We start from the raw sequence: 17,765 nt of genomic DNA, 5'->3' as shown, positions 1-17,765 counted from the left end.
AGATACTACAGTAAATTAGAGACAAGTAGATGGATGATACATCAGAGAGAAATAGAAATATAGAAAGATAGGTTATTACAGATGTATACAAATTCACAAATACATGCAATGACAGAGCAATAGCTACCATTTTTTTTTATAAATTCTTTTTGCCCATGAGGGTTTTTTTTTTTGTAATAGCCAATTTCACAAGTTCCAGCACTTCATTAACTTATTCTTTTAGTGACACCGTCATTATCTTCACTGATTTGAGCCACTTTAGCTTATCTGTCTAATGTTAGCATGTCTGTGATTGAATTATCTAATCCCTCTATTTTATTTTCCCCAGTACATTCAAACTCGCTCCAGTATTTAACATCACCACTGATTTAGACATCAAACACGTGCATTCAAAACTTACAGCATACAAAGCCATAAGTCATGACCTCTATCTACTTTTTGGAGAATAATGGATGTAAACTTTACTTGTAGATGGGGAGACTTAGAATTCTAAGGCCACATAACTAGTATGTGACTGGTATGTGAATTATGGGCCCTGTTTTCATTGTACTGTCTCTATAGCAGAGTTTAATATGCTAAAAAACATTAATTAAACAGAGAAATATATTAAAGACAAGAAGAATTCAGAATGGATCTCTGAATTTGATTTAAAAGTTAAAATCCACTTTATTTTGGAATATTTGCTTTTCACTAACTGTGCTTTTGATGAATGAAAATCTATCTAGGTATTCCTAAAATAATTATGGTGAAAGTGAAATATAACTACCCTGTAATTTATGATGAATTATTTTTTATTCCTTGAAGAACTCTGTGTTGAATGAAATGAGTCACCATATAATCATATTGTTTATCATAACCAGTGCTTGTAGATTCATATTGCCATGTAATTACAGTATTAAAATATAAAGTAGGACAAATGCACATTCATTCTTATTCACACCTGCTTTTCTTCGATCATCTTAATCGATGTGATTAACTCAGAGGAGAATTTTTTTTTTTTTTACCACTGCTCATTACTGCACAGAGGCTTTCTTTCTTTCTTTTATTATAAAAAAAAACCACATAAGTGTAAACTGACTTTAAAGTCCTAAGGTTGGAGGAAAGAATAGACAGAGGGGTGACAGAATGGGAAGGGAAAATTAAGTGTGTGTGTGTGTGTGTGTGTGTGTGTGTGTGTGTGTGTGTGTGTATGAGAGAGAGAGAGACAGAGAGAGAGAGAGAGAGAGAGAGAGAGAGAGAGAGAAATCCCTGAAGTAAAGAAAGACTACAGACCATATTATCTCCATGTAAAGTATCAATCCTCCAGAAGTGAGAATCTAACTAATTTGCTGATCCATATGTTTAGTTCTTGCCTTATCCTTGACCCCTACCTCTCATAAAACAGCAATTTTTTAAACAGTGCGGTTGTGTAATGAGACCCCAAATTATGATCTCTGAGTCCCATTGCTTTCTGCCCGTTTGCCAATTTTCATCCTTTCACGATATAAAGAATATAATTTTGCTTCTCATTAAACACTTGAGCAACTTTCCTTTTTTCCGTTTATAATATTTTAGTGCTTTTCTTCTAAATGTTCTTTGATTCACAAGACAAGCCATCACACTTATGAGTTCTTGTTTTCTTATGAAAGCATAGAGTCCACTAAGATTCACAGCTTTCCTCATGTACAAAAAGGCTTTGTTCTCTAATTAGTAACGAGACTTTGATTAAACTTTCAGGTACTAAAACCAACAAAATCCAAGAGTCCATTGGGTTGATTGACTATGTGAGTTAGAAAAATATTGGGGCACCTGGGTGGCGCAGTCGGTTAAGCGTCCGACTTCAGCCAGGTCACGATCTCGCGTGTCCGTGAGTTCGAGCCCCGCGTCAGGCTCTGGGCTGATGGCTCAGAGCCTGGAGCCTGTTTCCGATTCTGTGTCTCCCTCTCTCTCTGCTCCTCCCCCGTTCATGCTCTGTCTCTCTCTGTCCCAAAAATAAATAAACGTTGAAAAAAAAAAATTAAAAAAAAAAAAAGAAAAAGAAAAATATCTTAGATAATGCTAATTTTCAAGAAAACCTTTACCTTTATTTCTCCTGATCTTCTAGCTCCTTTTGTCTTTTCCAATAATATGGTAAAGAAGAGAGATAATAATAATGTCAATAGTAGTAATAATAACAATAAGTCAAGGTGACAAGGTAATGTTACCTCAGAGGTAAATCAAAAAGAATGTAGATTTTTTTCTGACTCTGAACCAATTATTCAATAACACCATACTCCAACATTTTCACATGGGATTCCACAAGAGAATTAAGTTTTATAGAAAATGATTTGACTCATTCTTTCTTTTCTTTAAAGCTTATTTATTTTGAAAGAAAGAGGTGGGAAGCAGAGGCAGAGAGAGAGAATTCCACACTGGCAGTGCAGAGCCAGATCCAGGGCTCGAACTCACAAACTGTGAGATCATGAACTGAGTCGAAATCAAGAGTCAGATGCCTTACCTACTGGATCACCCAGGCCCCCTGAACTCATTCTTTCAAGCAAAGTATATAGCTAATGTCATTATTGATGCATGTGAGAAGAGTTCTTAGCTTGCATACAATACCTTACAGCATTGGAGCTTAATTCTCCTATAGAACTGTGGTTCAAAAGAGTTGTTCTACCTCCACAGTACCAAAAATTATCTGTTCACCCAACCTTCCTCCTTATTTGGCCAACCAGGGAAAGCAGTTGAAGTCCTCATTAGGGCCTCTGTCTTCAGTTACATTATGTTCTCACATTTCTGAAATTTGGATGTGTTGTGTGGCCAATGTGTATAGTCAGTAGAGTAATATTTTGTTTCCTGATACATTTTTGCTAAGATGATGACCTACCTTACAATAAATGTCTATCAGGGTCAAGAAAATTGAATACCTTCTTTTAGCATCCCATCGGTACCCCCTTAAAGATTTACTTTTCTCCCTCTGTCCTTTGGGACTAAAATATAATGTCCCTGAAGCAAACACGACTTTTTTTTCCTCCAAATAAAATGTTATAACAATTGTTAAAATTTAAATTGGATGGAATATTTATAATTGATTTTTTCTTCTGTTAAATTCTTTAAATCTGTGATTTTTTTCCCTACTGCATGGATTATAGAGTGAAATGACATCAGATTTAACACAACCAAATATATTTAATGGTTATAAGAGTAATGGATTAATATCGCATGGTTTTTCACCAAGTGTACCATGCCTCTCTGTGGTCTAGTGTGTGAATGATTTCGAGAACTAGTGCCCTAAGGCCTTTTTGTGTGTGTGTGTGCTGGTTGATAATGTGCAGTAATAGGTTCAGATAGACTAATTTGTGCCTAAGTGATAGCTAATATATCTTCCTCCCAGATAGTATTTAACTTGATTAAAATGGACAGGTCAACATAAGGCATTTCAAGTGGGAATTTCAAGCACCATTGAAAGCTAATTGGGCAAGGCAAATCTTATAAGGAAGAAAGTATACTTGGAGTTGCCGAAATTCTAAATGGATGCTAGGAAAAATTATTTTTGCATCACACTTGATACAAGCACTTTGGTCCTGCTCAGGGCATGCTGCCGAGGGAGCTGCTTCCTTTCCCTAGAAATTTTGCTTTCATTGTTCATTAGCAAATTGGAAAAACTTCCAATTGACTTACAGAATGTGACCACGTGTGCCGCGTGTTCAAAACTTGCATTTGATGGAGAGTGACTTCAGAAAACATAAGAATCATGATCAGTTTTTTCTCAATATTTTTCCTAAAAGGAAAAAAAAGATATAAGCAAACATATCAAGATAAGCAGCACATGGGTCAACAAGTCTGACGTTTATACAGACCCTGGCAGCTAACTGCATTAATGAAGAGAGGAAATGCAGAGACCCTTGCAAACCTGAGCGTGAGTGATTCCCCAGAAGATGTTCACATTCACTTTTTAAAACAACACCATGGGCCAAATAAGACATTCCTACTGGCCATCTTATATGGCCAGTCTGTAACCTGGGAGAGAAAATTTGACCTCCAAACTTTCTCTTAATTTGTGAATATGTTATTAAGTATATTAAATTTCATCCAGTGGAATTGTAAGGTTTATTTTATGAGATGTATAAGTAACTATTAAATAAATTCCCCTCTAGTATGGCTATATTTTATTCACAAAAACCAATTTTGATCATAGATTTTTCTCTACCGCTAATCAAATATTACATGATTATACCTGCTTATTGTTTATTACATAATATGTCCTCCACTAGTGCAGAACTAGATTAAATTAAGTGCATGAATCTTTTTAATACCTGACTTGTCTATTCTCTCTAATGGGGAGAAAATTAAATGCAGTTTTTTGTTTTGTTTTGTTTTTCTTTTTGATTATATGTCATTAAAAAAGCCCCGTGATCTTTCTCTTTCTCTAACATGCATTAAGTAGAATTACTCTTAACATATAAATTTATCGAACACTGGATCTAACTCTTTGTTTATAACCTATACAAATACAATTTTTAAAGAAAAAAGTTAGATTATGGAAGACACCAAAATATGAGATGCACAGGAAAATCTTTTTTTAAATATTTATTTATTTTTGAGAGAGAGAGAGAGAGCGCATACCCATGCAGGGGAGCGACAGAGATGAAGAGTTGGATGCTTAACCAACTGAGCCACCCACATGCCCTCAGGAAAATCTTCCAAAAATGAAATAAAAATAAAACAAGAGTGACATAAATAGAACAGTTACATGGATTAAGTAATCATACTACTTTATATCAAGCAATTAAACAAATAAAAATATTCCCATACCCAGGACACCTGGGTGGCTCAGTAGGTTAAGCATCCAGTTCTTGGTTTGGGCTCAAGTCATGATCTCACGGTTTGTGGGATCGGGCCCCATGTTGGGCTCCATGGAGACAGCACAGAGCCTGTTTGGGATTTGCTGTTTCCCTCTCTCTCTCTGCCCCTCCCCAGCTCACACACACTCTCTCAAAATAAATAAATAAACTTAAAAAAATCTCATATCCGTGTGCTCTTATTGTGTTCTTAAACATGTGAGAAATTACACTGGATAAAGTAGTAGCCAGAATCGATTATAAATTGAAAATGAAATCATCTTCTGTCAGACTTCCAAAACTTTTCTTTTTCTTTCTTCTCTCATTCCCACTCCCCCTCTCCTCACTTCCTTCCTTCTCTGCCCCTGCAGAGACATCATATTCCTACCCCTCAGCCAGGTCCAAGACTTGCATTTAAGTTCTAGCATATACTAATGTTCAGCCTATTTCTATGGCTTTAGAAGCATCCCAACAATTTAGATCTAAATTGTCAAATGTACCAAAACTACTGGAAAATGTCTTTTTGTTTTCCTTCCTTGTGTTCTTGATTTTGTTCTTTCCATGTTCTCGGGGTATTTTTCTTTCTCTCTGATTCCATTTGCTGAATAAGTAGCTTTTGTACTGCTTCTTCTAAAGTCCATCCACGACACTGTCAGTATTAACGTTGCCTTCTTTTTACTACTATCACACTTTGCTTATGCACGTTCCCACATTCTTTTTTTCTTTATTTTTTTCACATTTATTTATTTATAACCGACAGAGAGCACGAGCGGGGTAGGGGAAGAGAAAGAGGGAAACAGAATTGAAGCAGGCTCCAGTCTCTGAGCTGTCAGCAGTGCTTGATACGGAGCTCACAAGCTGTGAGATCATGATCTGAGCAGAAATCTGATGCTTAACTGACTGAGCCACCCAGGCGCCCCCATTCCCGCATTCTTTCTTGAATATTAATACGGTTGGGTATGGCTCATGTTTCCCACTAAATTAATCATCATCTCTTCATTTTTTCTTCTCTTTAAATGTTAGTTTTTGTTATCAAAAAATATGTCCAGAAACATTGAATACTAAAGAATCTGTTCGTGGCATTTTTTTTTTTTTGCAAAAATTCCTAACGGAGTATGAAGACTTCATTTTTTGATGTATTAATTAACTTAATGTATTAATGATGAAGTTAATGAACTGATGCAATTACTTAATTTGAGCTTCAGCTGATTTATTTTTGTAATCCTAAAAGTACCTAGAACAATTCCTTCTTAATAAATACTATTTAACTGAATTTTCCCCAAATCAGCCAATCTTTAGAAAATTGTTGTGTTGTTATATTAGGACACTGTTAAAAATAAATTGCCTATACTTTCAAACTTATAGATATCAGGAAACCAGCTTAGACAGTGGGGTTCTAGAGCCCAGTAGGCAGCTAGCCAAGATTTCTGAAGCAGGGTTGCTCATGATTATGAGCTCAGGTTTTGGCATCAGAACTCAGTGAGATATGTTAACTCTCATATGAGGGAGGATACTAGAAAGTTTGAAACACAGAGGAATTGTAAAACCTGAAACCTTTTCTGAATGCCAAATCCAAGAATCAAAAGGGAGAATTTTAAGAATAGTCAAACCAAAAGCATTGATCAGAAGCAAATACCAAAACAAGGATTGAACTACAGGAGTTTAAAAACCAAGATAGTCCAAATTTATTTTTGTTTTTTTACCTTATTTATTTTCTTTAACTATGGGTCAAACCCTTTATTAAGCTTGTTCTATTATTATTCATTTTAATTCTTAGAAAGACTCTATGAATTCAGTGGTGTTCATCTGCCACTTTGCAGATGAAGAATTTGAAACTAGGAGACATCAAGAAAGCCAATGGACACTTCGTAGCTATTGAGTGGAAAGACCTGGTTCTCTTAATCAAGTGTTGCCAAAACCTGAGCTCCTAATAATTCATGACCCTTCCTCAGAAATATTGGCCAATTGCCTATAATCAAAACTGTTATTTGTGACTTAAGTTTTATTTGCTAGATGGGCCATGTTTGTGAATGATGAGTAAATGTGATGTTGATCAGTTGGCATACCCTTTGGCCCATGTGCCCACCTCTGGAAGATCTTTTGAAAAGAGGTTGGGTTTGAAGACTTCACAATAACCAGTCATCTGGCCCATCATCTTCTTATCGTGCAAATTACTGAAATTGACCCTATTCTACTATGCAATATTCTTCAGTTGCCCAGTCTAGGTTTGGGGTAAAGAGCAGGAGTGTTGGTATTCTGAAGTCTTTTGAAGTTTGCGGTCATAATGTCTCTCCGTGCTTTTTGGGACTGGTCATGGCACTTGGCACTAGAATCAGGCTTTCCAGTGCTATAGCTTATCAGTAGCTTCCAGACTTCCCTGGGAGGTATGCCCTATATATTGAAGAGACTGGAGTGCTTTTTGTGTCTCACTTTGTTAAAGAATTTCCCTTCCAGGATCTAAGGCTGGCCATTTTAATCAAGTAGGGCTTCACTACGCTATGAACCCTGTATGCTATCTCTGCTTACTTCTGCATCCCTGGCATTGTGGCCGGGAGGGAGTAATTTGCTGCTAGCATTATATAGTCTGTCCTTCATCTGATGGTGTTTTAGCTTATGTGATACAGTGCCTTTCAAAGTATTTGACTAAAACACTTTTATCAAAGTATTCTGAAGAATGGTCCATGTTTTTGTTTTCTCCCCATGGCACAGATTATTTCCGTAATTAGTGTTTTTCCATAGCACTACTTATTTCTCATATTAGTCTGTCTCCCACCTGCTGGAATGGAAGCTTCACAAGGGTAGGGATGTCTGTCTTCTTCACAAATGTAACCCGACTGCCTAGAATAGTACTTGGCATGTAGTAAGTTCCCTGTTAACAGTTGCAAGGTTTTTGGCATAGGCTGAGCTATGCCCAACCTACACTAGACTATGGTGATTAGGCCTAAGAGTTTCAGGGTGTCAGACTCTTTCAGTAATTGCTATTTTCCCCGGAATATAGTTTCATTGAGAATTTAGCCCTCAGATATGGTCCCTGGTTATGACTGACACCAGATGAGTAAGCACTGAGGTAACTGCCTTTTTAATATATGTATGTAGCCCCACCTAAGTCAATGTTTGAAGATGAATTTTCAGTAAGATAGGATAGAACAGGTTCAGATATGTCTTAATTCAGGCTGCTATAACAAATTACCATAGACTGGGTAGCTTAAGCAACAAATATTTATTCCTTACAATTGTGGAGGCTGAAAGTCTAAGAACAGGGGTGCCAGCACGGTCAAGTCTGGTGAGGGCCCTCTCCAAGGCTACAGACTGCCTACTTCTTATTGAATCTTCACATGGTAGAAATAGAGTGAAAGGGCTATGTAGAGTCCCTTTTACAAGGCCACTGATCCCATCATGAGGGCTCCACTCACATGATCTGATTACCTCCCAGAGGCCTCACTTCATACTTCCATCACATTGGGGTCAACATATGAATTTTAGGGGAACACATATCTTCAATCCATTGCAGAGCAGACCAGGATGAGAGCAGAAGTAATAGTATTTTCAATTATTAGATTACTATAGATGTTACTGGAGACCAGACTGGTCCCTTTCCCTGCATATAGAGGTCGATTATTTCACCTGGGTTGTGTAAAGTTGACTGATGACTGCTTAGATCATCCTACATACACAAGAACTGTTGGATACCCTTGATTGTTGGAGTGTGTCCCACATTCAGAGACTAAAATAGAGTCTTTCCTCCACTTGTTGATGACCTAAAATTCAGTCCCTATACAATCACATACATTAAAAAAAAATTGTTATTTATTTTGAGAGAGAGTGTATGTGCATGCAAGTGGAGTGGGGGGACAGAGAGATAGAGAGAGAGAGAGAAGGGAAAAGAGAGAGAGGGGGGAGAGAGAGAATCCCAAGCAGGCTCTTCACTGTCAGTTCAGAGCCTGATGCAGGGCTCAAATTCATGAACTGTGAGAATATGACCTGAGCTGAAATCAAGAGTCGGATACCTAACCGACTGAGCCACCCGGGTGCCCCTAATCATGTACATTTCTAAAGAAAGATCCTATTTGCAACTGCAGAAAACAAAGCTTCACACAAGTCCAATGTAAAGAACAAGTAACAATATATTTCAATTATATTATGGCTTCTTAGCCTAGAAATTCAAGTACTAACCTGTTAATGAAGAAGTCACTTCTAGAAGAGACTAGAAGAAGTCACTTCTGTGCATTGGAAACATCTGTGATCCCCATGCAGAAGAGACCCTATATATCTTGGAAGTCAGCTTCATGTAATATTACAGAGAGTGTCTTGACTTTGAATGGTGTGTACTCAGTAATGCTAGAAAAGCAGTAGTCCTTTGTTCTTTACCAGAAGCATCTTTGAAGATGTCTGTGTTTGTGTCCTCGTTTGGCTTTTCTGCATTGGACCTGCAATCATTCATCTTTTTAATCAAGCTGCTAATATAGAGCAGGACTCTGCAGGGATTTAGAATATCCAGTTCTAATCGCTTCTCGGCCTTTTGGCTAAGATCAAGTGTAGAATATCCAGTTCTACGAGTCATTATTATAGGCTTTCTGTGTGTAGGAGGTGAACTTCATACTCTTCCAGTCTTTCAGATAAACAAGATAAAAAAGAAACGACTTGCCTTGGATTGCCATTAAACTGTAAACACTTTGCCTTGTAAAATTAAATGATGGATTGAGTTAGAATACAACGAATTTCTCTGCAAGTTAGGAACAAAGACTGGTTACCAGAGTAATCACAGACTTGACAGCCAAGCACATCCTTTTGTCAATTAAGTGGAAAATGAGGTAAACTGTACATAATTTTATCCCTCATTCTGTATGAGAGACAAAATCTTCAGGAACTTTAGAAGCCAGAGAAAGTGTCCTATGGAATCCTTGTGACTGTGATTAGAGCAGGTTACTTGTCATCGAGACTGTAAGAGCTCAAGAAATCTAACAGTGTCTTCTAAATTTTTACCAGAGCAAATGGTACAACAAATAAAATCAAGAATCTGGGAGCCAGAGATGTAAGAGAAAGAACAGGTAACTTGATTTTTCTGAGCCAGCTACACTAATACATACATAGTGGGGAGGGGCAGCCCACTTATATAAATTTTCAGTGATTGAGGGGATCTGTAGATATATGCATCATTCTGTTATTCGTAGGTCCAGCTGTACGTTTTGAGCTCTGACCAGTTTCCTGACCACTTGGACTTGTGTCTAAAGGGAGTAACTGAAGAAGTTTTTTAACTATAACGCAGTCACATAAATTTAATTAATATAGAACAAGTAGACAAAGTTGAGCGTTATATGAGTTATAGGATATATTTTTACTGTTAATATTCTAGTTTAAAATATTTGTGTTCAAAATGTACTAGTAAGTATATGTATTCTATATATACTCTTTCTTTACTTCTGTTAAGGTTCTTGGGGCAACTGGATGGCTTGGTTGGTTAAGCATCTGATTCTTGATTTCAGCTCAGGTCATGATCTTGGAGTTCATGAGTTCGAGCCCTGCATCGGGCTCTGCACTGACAGTGGGGAGCTTGTTTGGGATTCTCTCTCTCTCTCTCTCTCTCTCTTTATTTCTCTGCCCCTCCCTTGCTTGCTCTCTTTCTCTCTCAAAATGAATAAATTAACTGTAGGGGAAAAAAAAGTTCTAAGCTAAGTCACAAAATATTAAAGTATAAAATATCTTTGTCATCCCCAGTACTAACACAATTGCATGAGATATGGTTGGTTTGAATGAAAAAGATTAACGAATAGGTGGGGGTGTTATTTTGGTTTTGAAACCTATCATAGAACTCACTGATACAGTAATAATTCAGTTTCTTTGCAATCAACAAATCAATCAATCAATCAAATAGTATATATTCAGATTTGTTTGTTTCATTCCCTGATGATAAAATGAAATGGTCTGATTCTAGAATATCTTTTAAAAATACAAGTTAAATAAGTACCCTCTCTTGGGGATGGGAATGAGTAATCAATTTGCATCTTTTTATTGGGTAAATTCAGATTTTTTTGACATACTGATTTTTAAACAAATATCCAACTCATGTATACATTTATTATTTAGGAAAGGAAATGGATGCCTGTGATGTTCCAGGGCATTTAATAAATTGAGTAAGGCATTGTCTTTTCTCAGCAAATTTGAATTAGAGATATGGCCATATAAACCAAAAATTATCTCTCAAATATGGTAAGTTAGCAAGAGTGGAATGATGAAGGAGCTATAGACACAAAGAGACATAGAGAGAGAGAGAGAGAAAGACAACCTAATTCTGTAAGGTGAAAGAGAATGGAAGAAATAGGAGGCCTGACATGTTGAAGAGGGGCTTCATGGGACAAGGTCTGAGGAGACTTCTTATGTATCAAGCAACTTTCAAAGGATCTAGTTGGAGAAGGAGTCATACTTACATGTGACAGAACTTGAAACATATGACACACTTAAGTATTTACATTTATTCCTATACTAGTTTTGCAGAAATTAATCACTTTGATGCTATTCTAATTTTTCTTAGCGTTGATTTAGAAATTTGGTTACTGCAAGTGTGTTTATCACATTAAAATAAGATTTATCATAACTATCCAGTCCATAATTTTCTGTAAATGGTGACTGAGTCATGACCTTTTTTTTGTTGTTGTTGTTGTTGTTATTGTTGTTGTTGTTGTTGTTCCAAAGGATAAAACTTCAAATTTTGCACTGCTTTTCCTGCCCCTCAAGGTAGTGGGTATCATGGAAATGAGCCCCGGAAATTTTTATATTATTTGTGCATATGTCAACAAGTTCCACAGACTGTTGAAGAAAATCCTTCCTGGGGGAAGAAATCTTTAGTACTTCAGTCAGCATTGTTGAATGGAGGCCTCTCTGATCTGAATGTGCCCTTCCAGAACTAACATGGTAGCATCCTAATGCCCAGTATATTGATGTTAGAAAGTGGGACCTCTGGAGGTGATAAGGTTTTGGAGGGTGGAGCCCTCTTGATGAGATTAGCATCCTTATAAAAGAGACCCCAAAGAGCTCTCCTTCTCTTTTCACACTCCTTTTTGTGTCTTCCCATGGTCTGAGGTCTGGGAAAGGGCCTTTTCCAGAAGTACCACGACCTTGGACTCCCAACCTTCAGAACTGAGAAATGCATGTTTGTTGTTTATAAGCCACCCAGCTTAGGGTACTTTGTTATAGCAGCCTGAATGCACTAAGACAGAAGTGAACAAATGTTGCTCAAATACATACTGATTACATTTGGATTGAATAAATAATTTCTCAGTTTATTTGGAAGGAAAACTATAAATACAATTTTGAATGGCAGTCTTAACTTAGTGTTGTGTATGCATGAAGCAGTTCTCTTACGTAAAACAAACAAAGGTATTAAATTTATCTTTGTGAGCACCTCTAGAGCTAATTAAGAGGAGGGATTACAGTGAGAGCAGTTAACACTTATTTAGTATTTACCTTGTATCAGACACTTTACATCAGACCAAAGACAGAATCTTGGTTTATTCCCATTTATACAGTTGATTCAGTATCTTTCAGGTAAACTCTCAATCTCTTTTTAATTTTTTTCTTTTCTTAAATTTAATAAACATTAATAATGTTTATTTTTGAGAGAGAGAGAGGGAGGCACAGAATCCAAAGTAGGCTCCAGGCTCTGAGCTGTCCGCCTAGCACTGATGAGCAGTGAGATCATGACCTGAGCCAAAGTCGGACGCTCGACCGGCTGAGCCACCCAGGCGCCCCAAACTCTGTCTTTCCTATCACCTTCCCCAGATAGCATCTGTGTGTCTGATGTGGAGGGGAAACTTTCTTTTTTTTTTTTTTTTCAACGTTTATTTATTTTTGGGACAGAGAGAGACAGAGCATGAACGGGGGAGGGGCAGAGAGAGAGGGAGACACAGAATGGGAAACAGGCTCCAGGCTCTGAGCCATCAGCCCAGAGCCTGACGCGGGGCTCGAACTCAACGGACCGCGAGATGGTGACCTGGCTGAAGTCGGACGCTTAACCGACTGTGCCACCCAGGCGCCCCAAGAGGGGAAACTTTCTTATGAAAACTTGTAGCTCTTGGGGGGAGTGGCTCTTAGGGACATGCTTGCACTCTGGTCCTTGCTTCCGCTACAGTTTTTATTTTTTGTTTTGTTTTATGTTGGTTTTTGTTTTGTTTCCAGCTCTGCTAGGGTTTCTGACCCTTGAACTGGTGTCTTAGATAAATTGCTGCTGAATATGTGGTTTGTACTTAGAGGTAGGTCAGGGACGAGGGATTCCCTCATGCTGTCTCAGCTCCATTTCAGTTACCGTTGGAGAGGAGGACTGCTCAGAGTTCACCCACAGTTTCTGTCCTGTTCCTGGCAGGTATGGGCCTCAAAGCCAGTTACTTACCTCTCGCCGGGGGACCCCCACAGCAAGCCTAATGACTGATGCCACTTTCTGCTATATGAGACTCCTGTGTGGTTTGGGGACATCGTCCCACACCACACAGGAGTCAAGAACAACATAACAGTACTAACTCTTATTCTCTTTACTGATTGTGTCACACTGAGTTTTCTTGGTTGCCTCAGGCTGTTAGACAGTCACCATTTATGGACTTGCTGTTCACACCTAGAGCCCGTTCACACATAGAGCCACACAGAGTTGTGAGCTCCATTTTCTCTGATTTCGGCCTTCTTCTCAACCAGTGGAAAACCTCTCATTCTGTTATGTTAGCCCAAACTAGGAAGCCATGCCATGGAAGAATGAGTCCTGGCAACTCCAAGTTTTACATCTCTTTTCTGATTCACTCAGCTCCCTGGGAGAGGGGGTAGGCTAACTGTTCTCTTCCACCTGGAAAGGATTGCCCCCAAGTCAGTTTTTCCTCCCTTCTGAGGAGGGAAGCAGACTGCTCTTTCACTAAGTTTCCAATGAGATAGCACCAAGTATTTTGGAGATCTAACGTTAGTTCAGGCCAGGGATAAGTAGTTGAAGCACAGACCCACTTCTGCTTTATCCTGGGCACTTCCTAAACAGATAAACCTTCTGGACCCCTTTCCAGTCACTAGATTAGGTTTTGGAGGGATCCTGTAGGTACCTTCAGGCTATAATAATCTAAGACTGAGATGCTTAAAATACTTTCAGAAAAAACAAAAAACAAAAAACATGTTTCTTGGGACATCTGGGTGGCTCAGTCAGTTAAGTATCTGACTCTTGATTATGGCTCAGGTCATGATCTAATGGCTCTTGAATTCGAGCCCTGCATCAAGCTCTGTGTTGACAGTGTGGAGCCTGCTTGGGATTCTCTCCCTCTCTCTCTGCCTCTTTCTCGCTTTCTTTGTCTCTCAAAATAAATAAATATATGTTAAAAAATAACACAAAGTTTTCTCTGTATTTAACCATCCAAACTAATTTGCTGTTTTTTAAATTTCTCTGGCTTTCCTTCCATGTCTGTATGAACACATTTAAATAAATGATTTGCAAAATACGCTTGCCTTTTGTAATACTTAATCTTAGTATTAAATATACACATCCCTTGTCAAAATTAAAGTTATTGTTGATTTGGGGGCCTAAAAAACAGAACTGCTGTTGGTATCTTTAACATTTAAATTGTTGATTTCATGAAAGTATAAACTTTCGTCTTAGTGAAATATTTTTCTTGTGGTTATATGAACTTTAATTATGTGCTCAGTTGAATCTACTCAGTGATTCCATACATGGTTGTTGAGTGAGCCACTCAATTAATGAGTAAATAATTCCATATATCTTTGAATTGTAAATGTCATTTTTATTCTAGTAGTCATTGTTACGCCATGCTATTGAAAACCTTTATTTTTTTAATTTTTTTAATGCTTATTTATTTCTGAGACAGAAACAGAGCATGAGCGGGGGAGGGGCAGAGAGAGAGGGAGACACAGAATCCGAAGCAGACTCCAGGCTCTAAGCTGTCAGCACAGAGCCCAACGGGGGGCTCGAACTCACAACCATGAGGCCATGACCTGAGCTGAAGTCGGACGCTCAACCGACTGAGCCACCCAGGCGCCCCGGAAAACCTTTAAAAATATTATGATTCATGACTTATAATGTTCTTTCAAAGTTGTTTATCTTAAAAGAGTACATTCCTATAGAAATATTGTGGACCCTCTGACATACTGTACTCATGTTATAGTAATTTTATGATTTGTACCAACCAAAAGAAATTAGGATACTCTTACATTAAGGACATCTTTCATTGGTCCCTTATTGTAGTACTTCTAATTGAAAATATTTTTGTCCCTAAAGCTAAGAAGGACGTGTTCTTACTTTTTTTTCTGCACTGTTTCATAGTAGAATTTGCAACAAAGGTTGCAAAAAAGGTTTCACATTTTCTGACAATGTATATCAAGATATGCTGATAAGCACTGAAGTGTTGAATGGCCAGTCCTGAAAAACGACTCAGGAAAAGAAGGAAGGTCAAACATTCTGGCGTAGCTGTGTTGTGACACATGTGTGATGTCTGATTTGTCAAGCTTCTGAATAAGGTTTAGGCTAACCTTAATCTGGAGAGAAAGTCCACACACTTGGAGTAGACAAAGCACTTACACAGGCATCCAGACACTTAGGAATTAGGCCCAGTGCAAACACTCTTCCTTAATTTAATTTATTACTGCATGGTATTAGCAGTGATTCAAAATTTCACACAATGTTCTATGCTGGTTTCATCAAGGAAGCTAATAAGTTACATGTCTAAGTGGTGTCTGTTGAAATAAACTTGGATTAGATGTAGAACTTGGACTTAGCAGCCACTTCACGATATTTTAGTTTTAATTAAATGTCACACTCAAAATAAGTGATGAGTGAGCTGTGCTTGGTCTGGTAATGGACTCCAGGACTACCTATTACGTAAGCACAGATTTTTTCATTCATCACTCAAATGACATTTTCCAGACTAATTGGCATGAAAGGGTATTTTTTACTTTTATTTACATTAAGTGATTTAAGAAAAAAGGTTTATCTTAAAATATGGGACAGATGGTCTCATTGCTTCCTGTTTTATAAGTATTAAAGTAACAATTATTTTACTTTTGTTTATAAACTATTTTGCTGAGTATGCTATGTGATGAAGTTTATTTAAATTTGGAGTTTCAACTTCTACATCTCCTTCTAACCTTGCTGCATGTTATTTCATTTCAAACAATGTATTTTAGGAAAAAAAAAAATTTTGTTTTCAAAACAAAAAAAAATATATTTGAATCAGCATGAACTTCATTTCACAAACATTTCCTCTTTGGTATGATTTATTCAGTTTAATTTCTTGGTAAGCCTAGGTTTTTAAATGCTTGACATGTGGCAGCATCTCAAAACATAAGTGATTGATTTTTGCTCAGTGTTGTGGTTCAGTGACATATGAGAGTGTAATGATTATCAAATGCATTGCCTCACCACTATGGTCTTCCCAAGTTCATCATTTCGTGACATTTCCTTACAAACGTTTTCCCTTTCACTTGTAGTTCTTTCTTTTTATCCTTATTTGCCCTTTCTTTTTCTTCACACATTCTCTTTTTGAGTACTTTTTGAGTACCAGTCACTGGAATGACATTTTTGTACATTTATATTCACATGTAAAATTTATGTGTAGATTGAAACACACACACACACACACACACACACACACACACACACCCCACAAACATAATCACTGAATAATCCATGGTATCAATACCTTTTACTCAAAAGCCACTTAATATGTCATTAATTTAATTTATGCAAATTTTCATAAATTTAGCAAGATATAGATTCTCAAAAATAGAATAATCTATAGAGAATAAAAGTGAACTTAAAATTGCTTTTTATTCAGTGCAACCAGCAGAAACATCCATGGATAAATATTAATAAGAAATTTTCATTTGTTTTTGTTTCATTTCCCATCATATCACTTTGTTTATGCACACATTTTTTAAAGTTTTTATGTAGATTCTGGTTAGTTAACACACGACATAATATTAGTTTCAGGTGTACAATATAGTGATTCAACAGTTACATACAGCACTTGGTGCTCATCACAAGTGATATCCTTCATCCCCATCACCTATTTTACCCATCATGCTACCCACTTCCCCTCTGGTAACCATCAGTTTCTTCTCTGTAGTTAAAAGCCTATTTCTTGGTTTGGCTTTCTCTTTTTTTTCCCCTTTTCTAATTTGCTTTGTTTCTTAAGTTCCACATATGAGTGAAATAATATGGTATTTATCTTTCTCTGACTGATTTATTTTGCTCAGCATAATACTCTCTAGCTCCATCCATAACATTGCAGTTAGCAAGATTTCATTCTTATTTTTATTGTTTATTTATTTTGAGGGAGGAATAGGGGCAGAGAGAGAGGATCCCAAGTGGGCTCCATGCTGTCATGGAGTGCTGCCAATGCAGAGCCCCATGGGGAACTCGATCTCAGGAACCATGAGATCATGACCTGAGCTGAAATCAAGAGTTGGAAGCTTAACCGACTGAGCCACCCAGGCAACCCAAGATTTCACTCTACACCACATCTTCTTTGTCCATTCATCAGTCAGTGGACACTTGGGCTTTTTCCATAATTTGGCTGTTGGAGATAAAGCTGCTGTAGATACATGCATGTATCCCTTTGAATTAGTAGTTTTGTATTTTTTGAGTAAATACCTAGTAGTGTGCACATATATTTATTATGGACTTTCTTCTGGACCAAACTAAGTCAGTGAGGATGCAAAATGGAAGCAGATTTGAGAGACATCCAAATGAAGAGTGAGTTGCATTTTATGAGTTTTATATTTATGAGAGAAAAGAGTGAAATAATCTTGGATATTTCTAGTTTATTTGGCAAACTAGATTTAATAGATAATAATAGCATAACTTCAGATAAAGAATAATGAATGGGTTATGACACGAAGAGAATGATCTTGAGTTTTGTGATGATTTTGGAAAATATAAAAGTTTTTTAAGTAAATAAGTGTAGTAGGTATTAGCAAATATATTTCTGG

At 37.2% G+C, this 17,765-nt stretch overlaps 1 protein-coding gene and 1 pseudogene across 3 annotated transcripts in view; both read left to right on the top strand.

Annotated features, from left to right (window-relative positions):
• NCAM2 (neural cell adhesion molecule 2) overlaps positions 1-17,765 on the top strand; it is a 521,094-nt gene that overhangs the window by 268,067 nt on the left and 235,262 nt on the right. The gene's annotated exons all lie outside the window — the stretch shown is intronic.
• LOC121036581 (uncharacterized) lies at positions 9,306-9,444 on the top strand (annotated as a pseudogene).

This window comes from Herpailurus yagouaroundi, unplaced genomic scaffold, assembly GCF_014898765.1.
Source record: "Herpailurus yagouaroundi ecotype Mexico unplaced genomic scaffold, PumYag 162, whole genome shotgun sequence".
NCBI classification, from domain to species: domain Eukaryota; kingdom Metazoa; phylum Chordata; class Mammalia; order Carnivora; family Felidae; genus Herpailurus; species Herpailurus yagouaroundi.
Note: the sequence above shows the minus strand (reverse complement) of the source record. Positions and strands in the feature narration are given on the sequence as shown.